This window comes from Brassica rapa, chromosome A07 (genome assembly GCF_000309985.2).
Source record: "Brassica rapa cultivar Chiifu-401-42 chromosome A07, CAAS_Brap_v3.01, whole genome shotgun sequence".
In the NCBI taxonomy this organism is placed as follows: Eukaryota; Viridiplantae; Streptophyta; class Magnoliopsida; order Brassicales; family Brassicaceae; genus Brassica; species Brassica rapa.
In genome coordinates, this window is record NC_024801.2 from 482,960 (window position 1) to 509,000 (window position 26,041).

General features: G+C 26.5%; 2 long non-coding RNA genes across 4 annotated transcripts; one reads left to right on the forward strand and one right to left on the reverse strand.

Moving 5' to 3' along the window:
• Positions 1 to 7,439: 7,439 nt before the first annotated feature.
• LOC103828200 lies at positions 7,440 to 10,119 on the reverse strand. 3 transcript variants are annotated; one of them, XR_625219.3, is made up of 4 exons: positions 9,142 to 10,119; positions 8,876 to 8,983; positions 8,484 to 8,533; positions 7,440 to 7,917 (listed from the first exon to the last, which is right to left on the reverse strand). It is a non-coding gene; the product is annotated as an uncharacterized LOC103828200 (long non-coding RNA). The 3 variants fall into 3 exon arrangements; XR_001955375.2 differs by having other exon boundaries at positions 9,078 to 10,119; XR_004449107.1 differs by having other exon boundaries at positions 8,876 to 10,119.
• A 3,525-nt stretch (positions 10,120 to 13,644) lies between these two features.
• Positions 13,645 to 15,334, forward strand: LOC117126504. Its single transcript, XR_004449110.1, has 2 exons — positions 13,645 to 15,003; positions 15,109 to 15,334. It is a non-coding gene; the product is annotated as an uncharacterized LOC117126504 (long non-coding RNA).
• The last annotated feature ends 10,707 nt before the right edge of the window (positions 15,335 to 26,041 follow it).

Genomic DNA, 26,041 nt, shown 5'->3' on the forward strand with positions numbered 1-26,041 from the left:
TGTCTTGAGTTTTTTCAGCGAGATTTATTATCTACTAGATTTGGACCCATGCGTTGCAACAGGCTTTATTTGATATTTTAATTTAATAAAAAATATTAAAAACTCATTTTATTATTTTTAATTTTTTTTGCATATGTTATGTGAAATTTATGTTATAGTTAAGAACTCATTTTCACACATAAGTTTCAGTTAATATTTGTTAGAGCTAGAAAAAACATCCAAACATAAAAATTTAAACCGGATCCAACCCAAAATAATAATTACAATGAAATAAAAAGGAATTTAGAATTTAAATAAGACCAAAAAGCAATGACAACATTATACACTTTCTTATGTACTAATTTAATGTTTTATTAAACTTATCTAATGTTAAATAATTTTCTTGATTCATTATTATTAATGATACATTTTCATAATAATATTTTAAATAAAATGAATTATAAACTACTACATATCAAACACATAAATACCAATCACGACAACATCTTAAGTTTTGATTTTTGATAATTTAATAGCTTTAGCATCATACTTGTCATTAAATTCTTTTTTTTTTAAATACTATCAAGTAGGTATGTTTACTTTTGTTAAGATTTACAATTAAAAAAATAAAAACTTTCAAATACCTTTTTATACCTTTGTTTAGGATTATAGAAAAGGAAAAGTATTATCATATAAACTTTTACAATTATCTTCTGTTTAGAATTTCAGAAAAATCTTATCGCTATCAAATAATTATTTCTAGTTACTATTAAATAATTTTAAATTATGATTTTTACGGTTCATATAAATACTATTTTTACACATCATTTTTAATTAAATAATTTTTAGTATCATATTCATCAACAAATTTTATATACTATCAAATAACTTCTTACAATTCTCTTTTGGATAGGAATTAAAAATATGATACAAATCTCTTTTGTTTAGGATTTTCTTTATAGGAAAAGAACTATCAAACATTTTCTTGCAGTTTTAGGGCGTTAGAAAATAAAAATAAAATTACATAATCTTTTATAATTATTTTTTCTAGGATTTAGAAAATAAAAATACTTTCAAATAATTACTTACAGCAAATATTAACTATTTTTAAAAGTTGCTATTTTCAAAATTTTTTTTCTCAATATCATTAATATTTTTAATTAAATATTTTCAATATCATATTATTTTCAAAATTCCTTTTCTTACTATCACTAATATTTTTAATTAAATATTTTCAGTATCATATTTATCATTAAATTTTAAAAGTAAAAATTACTTTTACAATTCTATTTGGTCAGGATTTAAAAGGAAAAAAAAAACTTATTTGGTTAAGATCAAAAGAGGAAAAAGTTATTTTTCAAATTTCTTTTATTTAGGATTTTAGGAAAAATATTTATTTTCACATTATGACAGAATTTTATTAATACATACACAATTGTTTTTTTGTACAAATGTCACAATCATATCGGGTAAAATATTTGAATTTATTTTTGGTTTATAATTTTTTAACACAAAATTATCTATTAAAAAGAAAGGCTTTTTCCAAAATTGACCTACAACTCAAAGTCAAACACAAAATTAACCTCCTTTTATTTGGAAATTAGTTTTTCCCTATTCACCCCACAAGTTCATATAATTCACGAAAATGCCATCAATTTTTTTTTTAATTTTTTTTTTGAAAATGACATTTTTACTCTCTCACCCTCATCATCTTTAAGTAATTACAAGATTGTCATTGTCATCAATACCATTACCACCATGAACAACCGATTTGAACCTCTTAATGCTTCCAAGATCGATTTACCCTTCTTCTTTCTCCATTCTTATGAACTAAACACAACATCCCTCTTACTTTCTCTCCACATTAGGCTAAAAATTCCAAGATTTTGATTCTACATTTTTTTTATGGTTCATAGAGTCAAAGAAGCTAATGATTCTGGGTGGGTCACTTTCGTTTGAGATTCTGTGTTCTTGGAGAAGTCTTATGTGTGCTAAGGAAATTATCTCACAAATTTAAGGTATGAAATCGATTTTTTTTTCCAGATCTGTTCGTCCAGACGACTTACCTGGAAGTCGTCTGGTCAACGCAGATGTTATTTTTGCAATTAACTTTGAAATCTGTTATCTGGGACGACTGAAAAATAAGTCGTCTACTTTGTTTGGTTAAAAAAAAAACTCCAAAAAAGCTAGACGACTTACGTTTCAGTCATCATAGGTTAGTTTTGCATTTGACTGGATTATTTCAGAAGTTTGACTTTTCTGGACGACTTACATTTCAGTCGTCTGGTGAAAATTCAAATATCAATAATTGATTAAAACTCGACGACTTACAATTAAGTCGTCATATGTTAGTTTTGCAATTGAAAAATAAAACTTCAATATTTAATTATATATAGACGACTTACAATTCGGTCGTCTGTTCGACGACTTACGTCCAGGATTTACGAGGTTTGACCAGAATCTCTTCTGTTTTCAAACCACTTCTGGATGAGCTTCTGGCAACACATCCTGGCTTACAATTTCTGAGGACTACATCCGAATTTCAAGAAAGATATGGTATGACTCATTTATTTGTGGCTTAATGATTTCATGGGTTACATATGGTGAAGTTTACTGGATTTTTTCTTTTCTATGTTAAATAAGACGTTTATGCAATTTGAAGTTAACCCGCATCTTTGACATCGTCAAACCCTATTCTTTTGTTGTACTGTTTGGCTGTACAAATTTTCATAAATCAGTTTTTTTTTTTTCTGCTGCTACTTTTATGGGCATTGTTTGTCAAGTGAATGAACACCGCAAATATCTGATTTCTTCTTGTTATTTACACTAGGTCCGTCTCCGCGCTACGCGCGGATTAGTTATTTATATTTATCCTTAAAATAATTATTTTTCACATAAATAATAATTTTCTTTGACAAAAAATGGTACGTGATAGTTTCTCATCGCATTTTACTTTGCTCTGTTGATAGACTTCATCTGAATAAGCAGAAATGTTTGACATTCTTTGATAAGTTTAGTTTATTCATTCTTTTAGAGCTAATAAATTAGATTTTTTTTTTGACAGCGAGCTAATAAATTAGATTATATTTATTATTTTAGAAATTAATATTCAGAAAATGTATTCTTAGTTTTGTCTCTCAAAAATTTTAAACATAAAATTAGTATTATAGTTTTAAATATTTAGTTTTCGAATATCAAAACTCACATAAAAATTCAAAGTAATAATTATATTATTATGTTGATAATGATGGCTGTTAAAAATGTCGTTATTGACATATCTACCTTCATTTTAAACGATGATGTCAAAAATTATCGTTGAATATATATCAAAAACCATAATTGTTAATGGTTATATGAGAAACTATCATATATAACAGTGATATGTTTGAAATTTTTATTGTTAACGATGATATGTCAGTTTTATAAAGAAATCTTGTAATTTTAAAGAATTGTTTTTAATTTAAAAAGATATTTTGATATTTTGAATTTTCTATTTTTTGTGAATTTTCTAAATTTTCCATTTTCCATTTTATGTATTTAATTTAATTTTATTTATTTTCTGAATTTAATTTAATTTTTGGAATTTCTAAGTAATTACTTAATTTTTTTATTATCTGATTTTTTTCTGATTTTTTTAGTTTTCTAATTATTATTTAATTTTCTAAATTTTTTTATTTTATAATTAAATAATTGTTTTTTTTGGAAAACCACTAACATATCATTATTTTTATCTGTACAACATGTCAATTTTTTATTTTATTAACAAATAAGTTCGATTGAAAGTTTTAATGATATAAATGTCAATCTGAAAGTCAAAAGTGCTAGCAAAAAAAATTGAGGGTTTAAATTGTAAATAGGTAATGCTTTTAGAGTTTTTTTATGTTATTTCTTTAGTTAAATGTTCAACTGGCTTTTAATAAGTAAACTATAAACTTTTAATAAACTAATTTATAATTAAACTGTTTGTTGTCAATAAATTAGTTTCAGGCTTTAGGTTGTCGTTTCCTTCTGTTTCTCCAAGTTTGGCTGGGCTGTTTACTAACCCCACATGTCTATCTCTTCCCTCTGCAATTGTCAAACTCATCTTTTGCATGGGTTTTGCTTCTTATATGGTAAGATTCAATTTTAATCGAAAGCAGATTAAACGTTGTCCCCTAGAGGGGTTTGTCTGAATTTCTTAATTGTTGTTCTCCATAAGCAGAAGCTTTGCAGATAAGAAAGCCATCAAATTGGATCTCACATTGGCAAGAGCTAACCTCCGAAAGGGGTATGATATTGTCATCGTCTCTCTGTATTTAATATGATGACACTTTGATGCTATATTTAAATTTGGGTTGAAGCATGATGTATCTTCGTACACTATTCTGTATTTGCAGAGCACTGCTTGTATGAAGTTAGAAGAATGTACTACTGCTAAATAAGCCCAAGAAAAAGGTGCTTCTGTCGCACCAAATGATACCAATTAAGTTTAAGAAGATGATGGATGAATGTAGTTTTCCCACTGCAGGCATTACATCAAACCCCCATGGCCCATAGGTATAGCTTAAGAAAAAAAATTCTTATGAAAGATGGTCAATATTCTTTTCTGTTCAAAGGAAGAGAAAGATTTGGTTCAACATATGCCACCAACAGATTTCTTGATCTTTCTCTTCACCTCAGTATTTCCACCAAACATATTATAACACAAATTACTAGATTTTGACCCGCGCTTGGAAAGCGCGGGGTTGTTGGATTATATTATAATACAAAGTTTTATTATCGAAAAACATAATTTCTAACAGCTATATAATCTGCAAATTAGTTTATTTGAGATGTTAAATGTACACTTTTACGTAAGTTTCTTTTCGACATGAGAATTATATCCGGATCAAAAAAACAAACCGAACCGATCCAAAATTATAGGTTTAGTTCAGGTCTAGAGAAGATAACCTATTGGGTTTTTTTTGACCCGCTCTTTGTTTGAGTCCGGGTCCTACCCTATACCCGATCATAAATATGTATTTATTAGGTATATTTGGATATTCCGAATATGCTTCCGGTATTATGGATATTGTTTTTAAGTTTTTGGTTTACGATTAGAGTTTTGATTTCAGGTAAATTTTTAAATTAAAAAAAAAATTGGATATTTGGATAAAATTTTGGGTATTTTTCAGTTCATCGTGTCAGATTTTGAATAAGATTTTAAATTTTTAGGTATTTAAATTTTTACTACTGATATGAAGTGGAACAGAAAGAGAATTGAGGAATTACTACCTCAGGTTGCAAAGGAGATCCAACTGATACAACCAGGTCATGCTCACGCGGAGGACATCTTTGTCTGGCACCCACTCCAATCTGGTACCTACACCACAAGATCGGGTTACTACGCAGCTGCTACGGAAACTTTAGCTCCCATCAATCAAAACTTGGAGAGCTTCCAATGGAACAAAGATGTATGGGCTACAAAATGCTCACCGAAGATAAAACTGTTCCTTTGGTCTGTTGTCCAAGAAGCCCTACCACTGGGAGAGCTCCTGCAAAAACGAGGCATTAACTCAGAGGCCCTTTGCGTTAGATGCAAGGCAAAGGAAACGGCAATGCACACCTTCTTCTTATGCCCGTTTGCCCAAGAAGTTTGGAATTTAATTCCATTGAAACAAGTAGTTCACCTAGCTACGGACTGCTCCTTCAAACAAGCATTAGTGGAATTCAGGAAAGCAATCTGTCTCCCCCCAACGGGCATTCCAACAGACATACTACCATGGGTTTGTTGGGCTCTCTGGTCTGCTCGCAACATCTACATTTTCGAGAATCGGATCCTCACATCTGTAGAAACAACAACAAAAGCCATTAGCTTAGCTAGAGAATGGAACAGTGCTCAACATCAAGCGAAACTATCCAATCAGACACTACCTAGAGAAAGGCGGGCTCAGACAACCAACAATGAGGAAGGCTACATGATTTGTAAATCGGATGCGGCATATGACAAAAAGACGAAGCTGGCAGGAGTCGCCTGGATCTTCTCAGACACAATCGGCAATTGCATCAATCAGGGGACCACGACCTTCAACTCAATTAGCTCACCACTCATCGCAGAAGCAATTGCCCTCCGAGCTGGTGTTCTCTCTGCAGTGAATCTAGAGTATCCAAAACTCAAAGCATTCTCTGACAACTTAACGCTCATCAGAGCTATCAACAACGACATGCAGGTGAAAGAGATCTTTGGTATTGTCAAAGATATACAACAGATCTCTTCTGTTTTTGTCGAGAAATCCTTCTCTCATGTCTCTCGAGCTCTCAACGGAGAAGCCGATCGACTAGCAAAACTCTCCCTTTCGAATTCCTTTGTTTCAGACCCATTAGTGGGCTAAATATGGGCCTGAGGCCTCTTGAACTTCTTTTTAATTAATGAAATGCAAGTGTTACAAAAAAAAAAAGGTATTTAAATTTTTTTGGTATTTGTTTGGATTTTCAAATACTTTTCGTGTTTCGGATATTTTTCAGATTTTTCATATATTTCAAATTTTTTTAGGATCTTAAATACCCGAACAGATGTGGACCCATTACGTCCATATCAGGTCCAACAACCTTTTGATATAAATTTTTTAACGTTATTGTACAAAAACATGGTTGATGAAATATTTTTCTGAGTAAAGGTATCATAAGAAATAATATTAAGATCTGTTAAAAATATTTAAAATATTGTATGTTTAGATTGATTAATGTATTATCAGAAAAATAATAAATAGTTATACATAACTCCAACAACTTTTTTATATTAGATTTTTTTTAAACTCTTTCTTTTTTAATAGTATTGATTCGTTTTAAGTGAAAAGTATATAAAAGTATAATATCTAAACAAATAATTTTCAAAATCTTGAATAATCAATACTGATATCGTGAAGTCATGTTAGCTTTAATAGAACCAATGAATTTCTTCATTTTTGTGAAGGTAACATGAATATTCAGAAAAATCATTTTTAAATATGAAAATATTATCAAACTATAGACGGTTGAAAGTTTAGTATATGATATAAGATTTTAGTGGTAAATTTTATATATGATATGATTACTTTATTATAAACGAAAGAGGAAGTTAGAGTGTACACATATATTTCTTGTAATTTATCTTGCTTTAAATCATATATTATACGATAAAAGTGATAATATAAAACATCAATTTCAATGCTTTTACGATTAAAATTCAAAATGATAAATATAGTAATAGTAATGATTAAGATTTAGGAATGAGATTTAAATAAATAAAAGAATTGACTAAATTATTGTTTGAGAAATATATGATAACATATTGTTAGTATAAATTTAAGGTAAGACCAAAAAAATAATGAGTTAAATAAAAGGGTCCAAACAACTTTTATAGGTAGATTTTTTTAGACTCTTTCCCTTTTAATAGTATTGATTAAATGCATAAATTATGTAAAAAGTTCATTAAATAAAATGTTCTCGACCCAAAAAAAATATGTGCTTTGAAAAAACAAAAACTCAAATAAATACCGAATTACTTCTTTCCACCCACACAATATAGAAAAATATAAAAATACCTTTTCCTATAGAAAACGTTAGTTAGGCTTATGGCTAGTGTTTGTTACACAGCTTACATGACAAACTTAAAGAAGGAAGGTCATACGTAGCATAGATTAGGTGGCAAAAGAATCAAGCTAAGTGTTCACACCATTTGATCAAGAGCTCTTCGAAAACAAATTCAAAGAAAAAACGCCATACTCTCTCATTTGCTATGTACTCGTCCAAAATCCCAAATCCAAAGGACACCCCTCCTGTTATTGCCATATTTCATGAAAATAGACTTCATGTACAACATGGCAATCTCTTTTAGCGTCCACCAACTCGTTTTCTTATTCCTCTCTACTGCCGATGTATGACTCTCTTCCTGGTCTCTCTACTGCCAATATAGACTCGCATCTTGGTGGAAACAAAATGCTGCATATTAAGGCCATAAGTATATCGTGTGAGTAATCTGCACAACATAAGCTTAAAGTTGAATCTATTCCCAACAAAGAAAAATCTCAAATGGTAAAAACTGCAACAGAGAATATATATGTAGGAATTAAGGAATTGGCCAATATAAATTCTGAATATAGTGATAGTTTTTCTTGCTTTATTAATGTTTCATGGAACATCATCAGTATTCTTTTCGGAAAAGGAGACCAATAGTGTTGAGTTAAGCATTTTTACAATGCATAATCTAAGAATGAAGCTCAGTAACAAATTGTTAGAAACCAAGCAAATAAGTAATAATCAGTTATATCATCATCTTCAGCTAATTCAGACCATATGTATTTATTGTAGTAAAGATGCAACTAAACTTAAGAAAGACCAGATCTTGTAAAGAACCAATGACATGATTCTTGTATGTGGATATATATTAGCTAATAAGAAATGACAATGCTTAATGAGAGTAACACATGGAAGATATTTGTTTGTTTTAGCTATTTATTTTATTGTTTCTGAAAGCAATATCAAATCAGTTCATATTCATGTGGTACCTGATGATACAAACGTTGCTGGTTGGTGTATCCATGTATCTCCTCTGCCACTATAAAAAAGATAAACAGCATCGATAAAAACAAAGCAGTCCAAATAATAATGATTTGACGAATGAGAGTAACACATGGAAGATATTATGTGTACATAATAAATTGTAAACTCACTGGCAATACATCTTAGAGCCAAAACAGATGTGATCAGAAGTAAAATCAACCAAATAATGACAAAAAGTGATAGCAAAAAGACGGAAAACCAAAAATATTTTGTTTATTGATCACATTCACGTTGTCTTAGCTTCACCACATGTCTATGACAATGTTGGTAGTCATTTTTACTAACTGGCTAAGGAAACTGAGAGATAAGAGCAAATACTCCAAGTACGTGAACCCACCATGTACTATGCATGTACCACTGGAGTTGGCGAATACTCTAAACTCATGTGGTTGGTAATCCATAGACAATTTAGATATGCACCAGTTTTAATCTTCTCGGTCATAATCTGAAAAGCAGATAGAGATTAAAAAAGGATTTACAAACACTAAAATATTATTCATATTTTCCTATTTTTCTGCACTACTCTACATTTTACTTACCCAATAAACCATACAGAATAAAAAAGATGGGTTAGAGAAAGTCTAAAATTTGTAGCAGACGTACTGATCCATAATAAACATGTAACCATCTATTGACTGGAGGGAAGCACCAATAGCTTCAGCTAAGTTAGTCTAGGTAAACTGCACAACATAAGTGTAGAACAAAATCATTAGGCAACACTCATCTATATTTGAAAACCACAACTGATCATGAAGAAAAAGAACCAATAAAAGTAAGCACCAAGAAACATAGTAATCTCGTAATTAAGAGCCGAGCTTGAGCTTGCCATGATTTCTTGGCTGTAAAGAAAACATTAGAAATTCTGCCAACACTTTATGCCGAATGAGAGTTAAGAAAGATAGGAAAAACTATCAGACATAACACTGAGAGACACAAATCAATGAGTGGATAACACAATGTTCTCATATACCGATGGAAAATGTGTTCCGATGACGTTCTTTGTAGCCACTTGTGCTTGTCGTGTGGGTGTGAGAAATCACTCGTTCAGAGGTAGGAAGTTGAAGAGGGACATCAAAATCCACCCAGTATAAACTGTGTTATATTTCTACATGATGATATTATACTACCTCTATTCCATCGCCGTAGATGTAGTTTTGTAAGGGGAGATTTTAGGTTTTGTCTAGATTTAGGTTTAGATGAAGCGACTTATATAAGAGGAAGATCAACGAGAGATGGAATGAAACCATCAAGAAGAGATTAAAGAGGAACATTGATTGATGAGAAGGGGATTCGCGGTAACGGTGGTTGCTGAGATCGGAAACAGGGAAGAAGGAATGAAGAGTCGGCTTCATCGATTGATAGGAGAGGAGGGTTTTTAAACTGGACTGGATAATGGGTCATTATTTGTTTTTAAGAGACAAACGTGAAGCCCAATTACTCTCTTAAATGGACCAAGCTATGTGACGTGGTAAACTGAAAAGCTCTTATTGGTCGATTTTTTAATCTGAGGTGGCATGCCTATCCTTTGAGCTTATTCTCCTTTTAGTATTGTAAGATTTGATACTAGTACTAACGTTATCCTTCATTGATTATCCAGCTGAAACGGTCATCTACAGAATATTTTACTACATTAACAGATCCGGAACTGGCTGCCTTACTCTTTGAGAGCTGAAACGCGGAAATCTTATTGCTGCGATGCAACTGCTTGATGAAGAAGACGACATCAATAAAATTATTAGGTGAGTTTGTTTTTCTTTTTTTTCATACCTTTCTAACAATCCAACAGAGATGTAAAATGTATTACATTCAAGGGGCTTTATCACATATATATCATTAAAACAGTGCAAAAGGAAAGAGCTATAAGATTATGGTTTATGCCTTCATATTGTGCTGAGACAAAACTTGATTCAATCATTCACAAGCATGTCTTCTTTTGATTTTTCAGGTACTTCTCCTATGAGCACTTTTACGTGATCTACTGCAGATTCTAGGAACTTGATGGGGACCATGACTGCTATATTGATAAGAACAATCTCATCAAATATGGTAACCATGCCCTTACCTACAGGATTGTTGATATAATATTTTCACAGGTTGGTTCCCAAAATATGGTAAAGCTATGTTATAGTCTGACAGGACGCTTTTCACTTGATGTTGACCTGTGGCTATGTTTCTATATTAGGCTCCTAGGAAATTTACGAGCAAAGTTGAAGGGAAGATGAGTATGAAGATTTTGTATACTTTATTCTCGCCGAGGAAGACAAGTCTTCTGAGCCTAGTCTTGAGTATTGGTACGCAACAATCCCCTCCTTGTTAATATTCATTTTTCTTTATGAAAGAATCCCCATGGTTTTAAAATTACAAAATCATGATTTATATACTTCAACTGAGCCAAAACCATGAAATTGACTATTAGAAACTTTTAACTTTGGTGTTTTAGGCTAAATCATGCACATACAGACATACTAAGACAATGGCAGCTATGAGCAAGGTCAGATTCCTATTTAACACATCGGCATTGATATCGCGCATCACAGGTTTGTTTTAACCACCTACTCTCTTGTACATTGGTTCCTTCTATGTGAGTGATTGATTCTCTGACTCTATTTTCATCCATCTGCAGTTATCATCCGCTCCAAAAGGTAAAACTGGGAGAAAGAATGCCGATGTCATCTTCTATAAAATTCAACTACAACATATCTGTATTTGTCAGCGTCCAAATCAGAACTGTAGGTTAGATTCCTATTTAACACATCATATTTAATGGTTCGGTTGGAGTCATCAGATTATGTTTTTGAGGGTCTTCTTGTCGTGGAAAAGAAAACTTAAATCCAGTAGAAACTTTTGAGTAAAATAAGAACTTGCTCGATAATCTAATAAGTAGATGTTTTCTGATGTTTCAAGAATATGGATCCAGCTAAACAGGCTAAGGTTATGAGAGAATTCTGAAGACAGTCTCCGCAATTGGACATGCTTGTAAGTTGTTACAATCCATCTTTTCTTTTCACTTTTATTTTCGCAATTTAGAATTTAATCCCCAATATTTTCACAAATAAAGTTATTAACTATTAACCGTACAAAATATTTTTAGATTTAGAACTAAACTAAATATATTCACAAATAAGGGGAAATTACATGTTTACCACTTTCATGGTATCACTTTTCATTTTTACCACCACTAATGAGACATTTTCAAAAATACCTTCTTCATTAAGTGGCAAATGACTCTTATGCCCTTGTTATTTATATATATAATAAATTATTATTTAAATAAAAAACAAAAAAATGAAAAAATAAAAAAATTATAAAAAATTATAAAAAATTATAAAAAAAAATGTAAAATTTTTTTTATGTTTTCGAATTATACTTTTTCAAATTAAAACTTTTTTATAAATTTTTTTTTTTAATTTTTTTTTTCAAATTTCTTTTTGAAAAACGAAAATTATGTTTGAAACTATTTTTTAAAAATTTTTATAAATTTTTAAGTATTTATATATTTATTAGAATCATAAATTTCACATTCCAAAAACCCTACCCCACCCCTCAACTCTAAACCCTAAGTCTAGATTAGGTAACAATTATACCCTTCATTAAAAATGAGGGTAAAAGTGGTTAGTGTAAACATGAAAAGTGGTACTATGAATGTGGTATTTGTGGCAATTTTCCCACAAATAAAGGTTTTTTAACTTTACACATTTTGGATTTTAAAATAAAGGTACTTTTAACTTTACAAAATATTCTAGTTTCAAAAAAAAGTGTGGGTGATATATATCGAATTCAATTATGTTGAAAATAAACCAAACTTTTGCATCTTTTTTTTTTAACTTTTGCATCCTCCTATCCATAGAATTTTCTATATTCCATTAGAAGCGTACATATGTTTAAATGTTTTTATATACTGTAATTATATGATACTTGCACTAACTTCCTATAAAATATATTTATTTAATTAAAGTTTTTAAACAATATATTGTTTTCAAAAGAAATCTTATATATTAAAACAGAAGTCATGACTTATTTTCATGTGTGATTTTTTTTAGTTTGGACCGTTCCAAGAAAATATCATATTTTACATAAATTCATTATTATATCTTTTAATATTTTTATCTTTTTATTTGAAATACAAATGAATATATTTAAAATATTCTAACAAAATCTTTTTAAAATCTTCTTAGAATCTTTTTTAAATTTACTTTCGAAAATTGTTAGTTTTAATTTAAATTATCATAAAATAATTAGAAATTAAAATTGAATATAGTTTTGGTTTATAAACGAAAATTTAAATAAAATAAAATTAATTAATTTCAAAAATACATTTACTAATATTTTTAAAGATTTTGTTAGAAATAAATATTTATTTCTATTTTAATTTTTTCAAATTTTTTTTGAATAAAATAAAAATCATAATTTTTTGATGAGTGATATTTTTATTTGGACCATCATTTAAATTTTCTATTAAATGTATATCACTAATGCTAATATATATATTTTTAACTACTTTAATCATAATATCTTTTAATTTTAAAAAAAAAAAAAAAATTCTAACAAATTTCTTGAAAAAGATTATTATAAGATCTTAATTGTCATAAATTGAATATAAATATTTTTAACTAATTTTGTAATTAGTAATGAAATGTTACTAAAAGAATAAAATTATATCATATTTTATCAATTTTATAATAATATCTATCATTTAAAAAAAACGTTATATTGAACAAAATATGATAAAATTATTTTAAATTGATAAGTTAACATATTTTATTTTCATAAATATAAAATATTTATGCTAAAAACATAATATGTTGGTAGAACGGGTTAATATTAGTAAACTATATAATACATGTATAAAAATTTAACTTATCTTAAACTTTTTAATATACATTAATTTATTATATAAAGTTAATAAACATTAAAAATTACTAAAAAAATCTAGCGATTTGAACTACGGATCATGATTATAATATATTAAATACAAAATTGTTTTCGTATATGTTGTTTCATGCATTAAAAACTTTATTTTAGTAATCAAACGCAAACTCAATAGGACAAATATATAATAACCAATATATATATGTGATGATTTTAATTTACGGCATGAAAACTATAAAATTATTATATTCGACATAATTATACAAACATTTAAATATGTGAGTAACATTAAAAATATATAATAATTGTGTAAAATAAATAAATATATATATATATATATACCTGCACGGTTGTGCGGGTGGAAATCTAGTTTAAATATTAAATTTTCTACAAATATGAAAACAAACCGAATTTTACATCTTGTCCTTATACTTCTTTTAGTCAGTTAGAGATGTATAAGTTCAGTTAGTTTACACGTAGATTATAAATTTAACATTTATTTTTCACATTTGACCCCAAAAAAAAAACATTTATTTCTCACTATTTTCTTATAGAAATATTTTTTTTAGCAACTTCTTGTAAAAATACTAACCATCAACTTTCAGATTTATAAAACATTATATATTTTTTTACGAACAATGGCTTGTGAAATATTTTATTTTCAAAACAACTTAAGTGGTTTTTTTTCAAGATTTGTGCAAACAAATGAAACTTAGCATCATGTCACTACAAAAAAAGGATCATATTACATCACTTAAATAGAATCACAAAAATAAATGATACTATTTAGAATTACTTATTAGGAAATGATACAAACGATGCGGTTATTAACTTGTTTGGCATCGATTGAATGAAATTGATGCAAATCTTTATTAGTTTACATCACTTTTTGAAAAATGATAGAAAATATGAGTTTACATCACTTATTAAATGATTCAAAAGTAAAATCATTTTAATAAATGTTGCAAATTTGACATCAATGATAAAAATGATACTAACATAATTTTCATTAGTTACTAATATGTACGTAGATCATTTCTGCTTATAAACGATTTTTTATGCTTTGATAAACTATTTCGAATTGATTTAATAAGTAAGCTACATTAATTGATATTTTTAATATTAAAAATATAACATATATATTAACTAAATAAAGAATCTGAAAATCTATATTAAAAAAAAACATTTTTATACTCACTAGAATACATATTTAATTAAAAGAAAGAAATTATTCTATTTTTTACAACTAATATTTTAAATTTTCGACCTAATTAATAAATGTTAATAGTTAATCTTATATATGTACTGCGTTAAATTGTTTTGTAAAGAAAATTGTAAACCATTAAAAATCTATATGTTTGTTACCAAAAATATAGCAATATCTCCTATTTTATCTCACCACTAGTTCACGTTTCCTTCTAATAAGAAATCAACTGAATAAAAGCAACGATCCTTTACATCTTTTTTGCAAAGTCTTTTCTTCCACACACAATTCTTTAACACAGTTTAAGAGAGGTTGAATCTGCAGATCTGAAATAATATTCTTGGAACCTTCGTGAAGTCTATTATTGTTTACCTCAGGAACCATTGGTTAAGGTTAGTCAATAGTGACAATCTGATGCAAACTTTTCTTTATATTGTTTTTGTCTATGAATCGGTATTTTCTTATATGAGTGATGATGATTATGGTTTTATTTGTAGAAGAAACTATTAGCTTAAAACCCTACAACCAACAGCAAAAGATACAGAGAATTGGAAGAAGAAGAAGCTTGATCGAAGAACTCTTACGGCGAACTATGTTTATCTGTTTTTTTAATTGTGTTCTTTTGTTTTCTTGTTTTTGTAAGTTTCTTATTTTTAATTGTAACATCAATGAAAAGAACAATAAGAAATCATTAACAATTAATAAAAGTATTTAATTTATTTATTTACTGCTATCAATTTAATATTAATTTTGTATTAATAAAATTAAAAAATCAACATGATAAAAATTTAGTTATTCAATTACCAAAAGTGATATAATTAATTATTAAAATCAATTAATTGATTGATGCTAATATTAACATCATTTTAATAAATGATATAAATATTAATATCAGTTATTGTAATTGATATATATTTTACATCATTTATAATAGTTGATGTAAATATTTAGCATTTTTACATCAATTATTAACAAAACGATGTGAATTATTTGCATCACCACTTTCAGAGTCATTTATATAAATGATGCAAAATTATTTTACATCATTTATAACTAATGCAAAAATACAAAATAAATGATGCTAAACAACAATTTTTTTGTAGTGTGTCTCTACTATTTTATAAGTTTAACTAGGTTAAGATCCGCGCCTTGCGCGGAATGAATATTATATAAAAATTATTTTTAATTATTAATTTTTTTACATATTATGAAACAATAAATATATATTGAATAATTAAAAATTTAGTAACTATTACGTATATAACTAAATAGGTACAAATACTTAAATAAATTTTATTTATCCAGACAAACACTTTTTCTATTTTATATGTTATAAAATTAAGTTTAAATGATATAAACATAAATATATAGTACATTTTTACTATTGACATCTGTTAAAAAATATTTCATACTCATATTATTTTTGATCGTTTGTATTTTTTTATTACAAAAATTTTAAGTCAATGATAACAATAAAAAATTTATGGGAGGTTTAATAATTTTAGTAATTTATAATTTTAAAAACATTCAGTGCAAAGTTTAAAATCTAAATATTAAGTTGTCAATAATTGTTCAAAATTTTTATCAAAAAGTTTCAAATCAAATTCAAAATTAAAATACTTATGTGTTTTATATGGTATTTAATTCATTTAAAAAAATATTAATATGCATATATATAATATTTATTAAATGAGACTTCCTACTTATTTAATTTCGTAATCATTTGTATCTTGTTATAATAAAAATTTTAAATCATGGATCACAATAATTTCAGTGTGAGATTTTTAACAACTTTAGTCATTTATATTCGTTTTAAAAAAATTTAAATATAACATATATGAAAAAATCTAAATTTTTATTATATAGTTAATGTGGTTGTTTAATTTATTTTAAAATGAATTAAAAATGATAGAGAATAGACTGATTTTTATCAAATCTTTATTATTCAAAATCATTAATTGTCATATATATACTTTAGCCACATTAGGTAATTCCATAATTTTTATTTAAGGAAACAATAAAGAACATTTATGATTAATTTATGGTTAGTTTAATAAAAAGCTTATTATATATTTATATGGACCAACATATTTTTTTAAAAATTTTAAAAATGATTGTGGTGATGACATGTGGCTACAAAAATATGTTGTAATGCTTCTCTTTTAATATATATGGGATTTACATATCCCTAATATGAGCATATTTGTATAACATAGGTATATGCAAATGTTTGATAAAAAAAAATGTATATGTACGTGTGTATATATATATATATATATATATGTATAATGTGTATGCATATATGTATAAACGTACAAAATGTATATGTGTATAAGCGTATGTATTATAGGTTTAAATACTAAATCATACCCTAGGTTCAAACCCTAAACCTCCTATTTTACGGTTAAACACTAATTCCGATCATAGGCTTAAACCCTAAACCCTACTAATAGGCTTAACCCTAAACCCTACTCATAGGATTAAACCCTAAACCCTACTCATAGGGTTAAACCCTACTCATAGCGTTAAACCCTAAACCCTACCCGTAGGATTAAAAAATAAACCCTAAACCCTACCTAGGATTAAACCCTAAATCCTACCCAGGGTTAAACCCTAAACTTTACTTATAGGGTTAAACCCTAAACCCTACCTAGGGTTAAACCCTAAACCCTACCTAGGGTTAAACCCTAAACCCTATTTATAGGGTTAAACCCTAAACCCTACCTAGGTTTAAACCCTAAACCCTACTTAGGGTTAAACCCTAAACCCTACTCATAGGGTTAAACCTTAAACCCTACCTAGGGTTAAACCCTAAACCCTACTAAACCCTACTCATAGGGTTAAACCTTAAAACCTACCTAGGGTTAAACCCTAAACCCTACTTATAGGGTTAAACCCTAAACCCTATTTATAGGGTTAAACCCTAAACCCTACCTAGGTTTAAACCCTAAACCCTACTCATAGGGTTAAACCCTAAACTCTACATACCCTAAACCCTACTCATAGGGTTAAACCCTAAACTCTACATACCCTAAACCCTACTCATAGGGTTAAACCCTAAACCCTATTTATAGGGCTAAACCCTAAACCCTACCCAGGGTTAAACCCTAAACCCTATCCAGGGTTAAACCGTAAACCCTACCCAGGGTTAAACCCTAAACCCTCCTTATAGGGTTAAACCCTAAACCCTACCTATGGTTAAACCCTAAACCCTATTTATAGGGTTAAACCCAAAACCTTACCTAGGTTTAAACCCTACTTAGGGTTTAACCCTAAACCCTACTCATAGGGTTAAACCTTAAACCTTACCTAGGGTTAAACCCTAAAACCTACTTATAGGGTTAAACCCTAAACCCTACTTATAGGGTTAAACCCTAAACCCTATTTATAGGGTTAAACCCTAAACCCTACCTAGGTTTAAACCCGAAACCCTACTCATAGGGTTAAACCCTAAACTCTACATACCCTAAACCCTACTCATAGGGTTAAACCCTAAACCCTACTCATAGGGTTAAACCCTAAACCCTACTCATAAGGTTAAACCCTAAACCCTATTTATAGGGTTAAACCCTAAACCCTACCCAGGGTTAAACCCTAAACCCTACCCAGGGTTAAACCCTAAACCCTACCCAGGGTTAAACCCTAAACCCTACCCAGGGTTAAACCCTAAACCATATTTATAAGGTTAAACACTAAACCCTATTTATAGGGTTAAACCCTAAGCCCTACCTAGGGTTAAACCCTAAGCCTTACCTAGGGTTAAACGCTAAACCCTACTCATTGGGTTTAACCCTAAACCGTACCTAGGGTTTAACCCTAAACTTTATTTATAGGGTTAAACCCTAATTCCTATTTATAGGGTTAAACCCTAAACCTATTTATAGGGTTAAAACCTAATCCTTATTTATAGGGAGACTTTAATATTTTTAGCGGGAAATTAAAATATTTTTAGCGGAAAACTAAAATAGAAGACTTCCCAGACGACTTTCCCGGACGACTTACAAGTAAGTCCCCTTGTTTAAATTATTTAAGCGGGAAAATATTTTTTTTTTAATTTTAGGCGAGAATATTTGGATGACTTACATGTAAGTCGTCTGTTTTAATTTCGTCACCAGATGACTTAAATGTAAATCGTCTAGACCCTAAACATAACCCCTAAACTTAATTAACTAACTAAACACTTCATAAAATCAAATTAAACTTTAAAAGTGTTTACTATACACAAAAATAAACACGTATAGGTAAAAAATTAATTTTTCAAAAAATCATTCAAGCTTTCCAAAATCTAACCCTAAGAATACATACAATACTACAACATATGTTGCCAAACCCTACCCCAAAGAATACCTTGATGCACTACATACACTCATCTATGTTGAAAACAATTCAATTTTGTTATATTTTAACTTATATCACTTAAAACTGTTTATAATTAAATGATTTTAATTTTTCGCTTATCAAAATATTTTTAAAAAATTTATACATTATTTTTAAGATTAGCTACACCAGAAGACTTACTTTGAAGTCCTCCAGACGACTTCCAACATCTTAGACGACTCAGACGACTTACTAAGGCTATATTCGTAAAAATGGCTTCTGTTTTTTTATTTGGTCACAAGGGACTGGGCTGTAATTTCACAAGGCTTTTAGGTTAGTTTTGTATTTGATTCAAGTTTGGGTATAATTTGGGGTTAAAATCAAGTTGTGGGTTAGTTTTGGCAAATTTCTCTAAAAAAAAATTTCATCAAAAAAAAAAATCCCGTAAAAAGAAAAGTTAGTTATTTATAAGAAATAAGTTACTTTAAATTATTTTAAAGGAAAACTCCAACTATAATTTATTCTTGTTTTTTAAGATTTTTATACAACTAATATATTTTCAATAAAAAAAATTATGTTTAGTTAATTATATATTCTGTCTTACACATACAAACATATATTCCTCATATTTACACATACTTATGTACAATAAAAATATAATAATTTAAAAAAACTTGTGTTAGCATCATAAGATGTAATAAGGATGATAAAAAAAATTGAGTTGTTTAAAGAAATTAAAAGAAAATACTCAGATAATATTTTTATTGTCAATACTATTTTATCTGAAAATAATATGAGGAACCTTAAACCTAAATATAGATGTGAAAATATATTTATTTTGGTTTATATTTTTGTAACATACATTTATCTGATAAAAAAGAAAGTTAGTTATTTATATGAAAATAATAAGAGTACTTTTACATTTTTTTCTTTCTTAGGTTTTAAAAATAAACTAGATCTCGACCCGCGCAACCGCGCGGATGTTTATTTTTATTTATTTTTATAGAAATATTTTATTTTTAATCCTACATTGGTATATATTAGTATAATATATATGAGGTGTGTCTATCATTTTTTAAAACATAATAATTTTATTGTATATAATTTTTTATTGAATTGATTGTTTTCAGATCACTTTTTTGGCTTGGAAAAGATTGATAATTATTTAATTTCTATAATGTAGTAGACGTATTATTTAGTTCCTATAATCTAGAAAGTAAGTTATTTAGATCTATAATAATATAAGATTATAAATTAAATGTAACATGACTTTCTAATAATAAGTCCATTAAGTCCATTTTTAAAAAAATCACACATGAGTCAAGGTTGTGACTTCTCTTTTAATATATAAGATATCACTTATTTTATAGTTATTTTTTTATTTGATTTTTATTAGATAATTTACTGTACTTGTAAGATTTTATAATTCGTTTTTATTTAAACGTTTTTAAAAAAAATTAATTTTTTCTCTTATAATATCTTTCTTTAGTATCTTTAAAAATGAATATACAAAATATTTTAAAAAGAAAAACAAATTCTTTCAAATAGATTTTTATAATTATTCTTTGTTTATAGAATTTTCAAAAATTAAATTTACTATCAAATATTTTTAAAATATTATAAAAAGAGCCACACAAATATAATTGTAAAAGACTATGTGATAGTAATTTTTTTTTCTTAACTCCTAAAAAAGAATAATAAACAATATTTATAATAATTTTCCTTTTCTAGTGTCCAAAAAAATGTAATAACAATTTTTTTTCCTAAATATTTTTAAATCCTAATAACAGAGAATTGTAACATATTTTTGACACATGTCACAATCTTAATAAATTAACTCACACATGTCGCGATCATGTTAATTAGCAACTTTAAAGAACCAAGATTTATATAATAAGATAAAAAATAAAAAAATAATATTAAATAATCTTTTAGAATTTTGCTTAAGATTTAAGAAAATGTAAATTATTCTCATATCAATACTATTAAAAGGGAAGGATTGTAAAAAAATCTACCTATGAAAGTTGTTTGGACCTATTACTTTTAAATTTTTTTGGACTTACCATGTATATTATAACAATAATTGACAACCTTTTTTACCCTATAGACCCCCGATTATTACTCTAACCATGCGAACTGTATACATTATTATTTATACATAACCACTAAAACCGATTGCTAAACCACCCTACCCAAACAAAATACATTACACGAACCAAAAACAAAGCACAACCTATTATAACTGTTACGTTAACAAAATATTCATTTCCCTCACATACTACCATCGACTAACACGTTACATGTAAGACACTACACTACATAGAAGCTTTATACAAGATTTGGGTGTAAGATTATATGATTCAAACACTAAATTTTATTAGTGAAATAATCTTCAAGATTATATGATTCAAACACTAAATTTCATAATTATGAAAAGCAAAACAAAACCAAAAAGCGCGGGTCAAAATCTAGTAACCTATTACAATTAGCTTCTCTTTAGAATTTCAAAAAAAAATACTGTAATCAAATAATTATTTTTAGTTATTAATAAATATTTTTAAAATTGCTATGTTTACAATTCGTATCAATACTAATTTTACACTTCTTTTGTTAATTAAATACTTTTTACAATTCTATTTTGGTTAAGACTTAAAAATATTATACAAATTTCTTTCTTTTTTTTAGGATTTGTTTTATAGAAAAAGGAAAACAACTATCAAATATATTTTTTACAGTTTTGTAGGATTTTAGAACAGGAAATTAATATTACATAATCTTTTAAAATTATATTTTGTGTAGGATTTAAAAATAAAATTTCTAACAAATAACTATTTCCAGTTAATATTAGCTATTTTTAAAAGTTGCAATTTTCAAAATTCGTTTTTTCAATATCATTAATATTTTTTTCAATTTTTCTTGTTAATTGAATCATTGTTACTATCATGTTTATCATTAAATATTTGAAGTAAAAATTACTATTAAATAAAATTTACATCTCTATCTGGTCATGATTTAAAAAAAAAAGGAATTTTTTTTAATTGGTTAAGATTAGAAAAAAAAATTCTTTTAGAAATTTTTTTTATTTAAGATTTTAGGAAAAGAAGAAGTTATTTTCACATAATGGAAGTTTTTATTGACACATTCACAATCTAATTTTTTAATTGACACATATCACAATCATATCAGGTAAAATATTTGAAGTTATTTTTGGTTTATATTTTTAATACAAATTTATTAAAAAGTAAAGTTAGTTAATTATAAGAAAAAGAAGATTACTTTTACGTTTTTATTTTATTTAGACTTCTAAAAAGGAAATTAATTATTTTACTTCTTTTAGATTTTATACAGCTATTTTATTTTAAATAGAAAATTTCTGTTTAATTATTTATATATTTTATGTTATACATACAAACACATATTTATCATATTAACACATACTCATGTATGACAATAACATCAAAATTTAAAATTATCCTAGCATCATAAGATGTAATAAGGATAATAAAAAGTTGAGTTGTATCAAGAAATCAAAAGAAAATACTCAGGTAATACTTTTCATGTAAATGCTATTGTGTTTTGTAAAAATAATATGTGGCAGCTTAAACCTAAATATAGATGTTAAATATTTGTAGCTATTTTTGTCATATTTTTTAACGTACAATTATCTATTAAAAAGGAAAGTTATTTACTTATAAGAAAATAATAAGAGTACTTTTAAAATTTTATTTTAATTATGCTTTATAAAGTAATATTATTTATTTTAAAGTTAGTTTTTCTTCATGTTTTTATTGAATAATTCATTGTACTTGTAGGATTTTACAATTCGTTTTTCTTTAACATTTTTTTTCTTAAAAATTAATGTTTATCTTTTATAATTCTCTATCTTTAGTATATTTTAAAACCAACATTATAATGAAAATAACAATAACAATAATAATAATAATAGTAATAATAATAATAATAAGTATATTAAATAATATTTATAATTAATTTATAAGAAAAATCGTTTTTACTATTTTAGTATATATATTTTTGATTATGATATAGTTTAACACATATCACATTTTTAAATATATAACTATCATGTGTCACAATCATGTTAATTATATTTCCCTTAAAAGTTTAGAAAATAAAATTTATATTAAATAAATTGTTTTCAAATCTATTTTTTTAGGATTTTGAAAAGAGAAAAATTCTAAAACAATTACTACTAAATTTTTTTTAAATCGTTTTTACTATGAAATAATTTTTAAATGTATTTTTTTTTAAATCATTTTTATTATCTTATTATATATTTTTAATCATTATATGTTTAAACATATGCCATAATATTAGAAGGAAAATTAATATCAAATAATCTTTTGCAATAACTTTTGATTATGATTTAAAAAAAAATACTATTAAATAATATATATAATAACATTTTTAATAAAATATGTTTTTGTTAATATCTTAGTCTATATACTTTTAATTATGAGATAAATTAACACATGTCACAATCTTAAATATATAATTGCTATGTGTCGCGATCATGTTAATTAGCAACTTTGAAGAACATAATTTATATAACAAGATATTATTAAAGCACAATCTCTATTAGGATTATGCCCATAATTTTTAGAGTTATTTACAAAAGATTGCTACTGTTTTAAAAATAAAATAAAAAATATTACATTAACTACATCCAATCAGAAATCATCTATTTATAAACAGTATTTAATATAATCCATTTTAGTCACGTTTGTTCTAACCAATTATATTCCATCATTCTAGCCAATTATTCAAGCATTCTAACCAACTAATTTTTTTAAATAAAAATTCGCCACCAATATCTACAAAAAATCTAAACTTCTCAATTCCATAAATTTACAAACATATAAAACAACTACTATTATATATTAACATCAGATTATATATTAATAGCTTTACATCTCAATAATGATCATCCTAAACATTTTTATAATTATATTTCCATTAAAAGTTTAGAAAATAAAATTTATATTAAATAAATTGTTTTCAAATCTATTTTTTAGGATTTTGAAAAGAGAAAATTTCTAAAACAATTACTACTAAATATTTTTTTAAATCGTTTTTACTATGAAATAATTTTTAAATGTATTTTTTTTAAATCATTTTTATTATCTTATTATATATTTTTAATCATTATATATTTAAACATATGTCATAATATTAGAAGGAAAATTAATATCAAATAATCTTTTGCAATAACTTTTGATTATGATTTAAAAAAAAAATTACTATTAAATAATATATATAATAAGATTTTTAATAAAATATGTTTTTGTTAATATCTTATTCTATATACTTTTAATTATGAGATAAATTAACACATGTCACAATCTTAAATATATAACTGCTATGTGTCGCGATCATGTTAATTAGCAACTTTGAAGAATATAATTTATATAATAAGATATTATTAAAGCACAATCTCTATTAGGATTATGCCCATAATTTTTAGAGTTATTTACAAAAGATTGCTACTGTTTTAAAAATAAAATAAAAAATATTACATTAACTACATCCAATCAGAAATCATCTATTTATAAACAGTATTTAATATAATCCATTTTAGTCACGTTTGTTCTAACCAATTATATTCCATCATTCTAGCCAATTATTCAAGCATTCTAACCAACTAATTTTTTTAAATAAAAATTCGCCACCAATATCTACAAAAAATCTAAACTTCTCAATTCCATAAATTTACAAACATATAAAACAACTACTATTATATATTAACATCAGATTATATATTAATAGCTTTACATCTCAATAATGATCATCCTAAACATATAAAACAACTAATACACATATACAAAATACATTAGATAAATTTTTAAAAACTATATATATTGCAGAAAATATAATATGTTATAAAATAAAATATGTTAAAAAGAGACATTCCCGCGCTTTGAAAGCGTGGATCAAAATCTAGTGATTATAGGTAAAGCCAAGAAAGGTTTGGTCATCTTACCACTAAAGAGCGTGAAGATGGCAGAGCCGCACAGTGCTCCGGAAATAAGATTAATGTCAATTGTAAATTGCTAGTTAATCCTAACTGTAAGTTGCTACATTTATCCATAATTTATAATTTTATCTAAATACAAATTATAAATCTTCGGTATCCGTTGACACTCATAATAATAGATACTTAAAAATATAATTACTTGATAAAAAGGTATATTTATATGTAAATGTTTGTGCTATATGCTGAATTTGTCTTTTTTTTAGAAAATTGACTGTCGTTTTACATGATGATTTTGTTATACTATTGATCTACCTTCATGCATTTTCTGTTATATAGTGTTAAACATTCTTATTATAGAGTTAACATTCAAATAAAAAATCCTAACAGTAAATTGCCACATTTATCTATAATTTATAGTTTTATTTAAATACAAATTATAAATCTTCGGCCTTGATTGACATTGTTTTGCAAAATTCATCTTTTTAAGTAACCATCAGTGCAGGCCAATACTAGTTGTATACATATATTAACAAATATTTAACTTTGATGTATTTTAAATAAGATCATCAATAATGTTTAACATAAACACAATATAACTAATGATAAAATAGCCTATATAATACAAAAACTATATAACATAAAAATAATTAATAAATCCTTTATAACATAAAAATAATTAATAAATCTACATTAAGAATTAAAAATATCATTTAATTTGGAACAAAAATTTAATTTGAAACAAAAGAATTCTTCTAAACCTACATGTATTAAAAATGAAAGAATATCATATTATCTCTTGGTGGTAAATGCTATAGCTCGTTCTTCTGAGATTCACCTAGTTTCTTTGATTAGTTTTGTTGGTTTTAGAGCTGACCATGCTTGTTCGATGGCTTATTTGATCTTCAGTATCAAATCAAGTAAGCTAAGACTCCGCAATTTCTATGTTGCCTACATTTATGGAGATTCTCACTAAAAACTTTTGTCGGTCAACATTCTAAAATTTTCTCAGGGTGCATCAACGTCGTTTTATTCAGTTATCATTTGTTCTTTCAAACACTACCTAGTGTATGGGTCTCAAGTTAAATTTCACTTAGAGTCTTTTCATCCCTTGAACACATCTA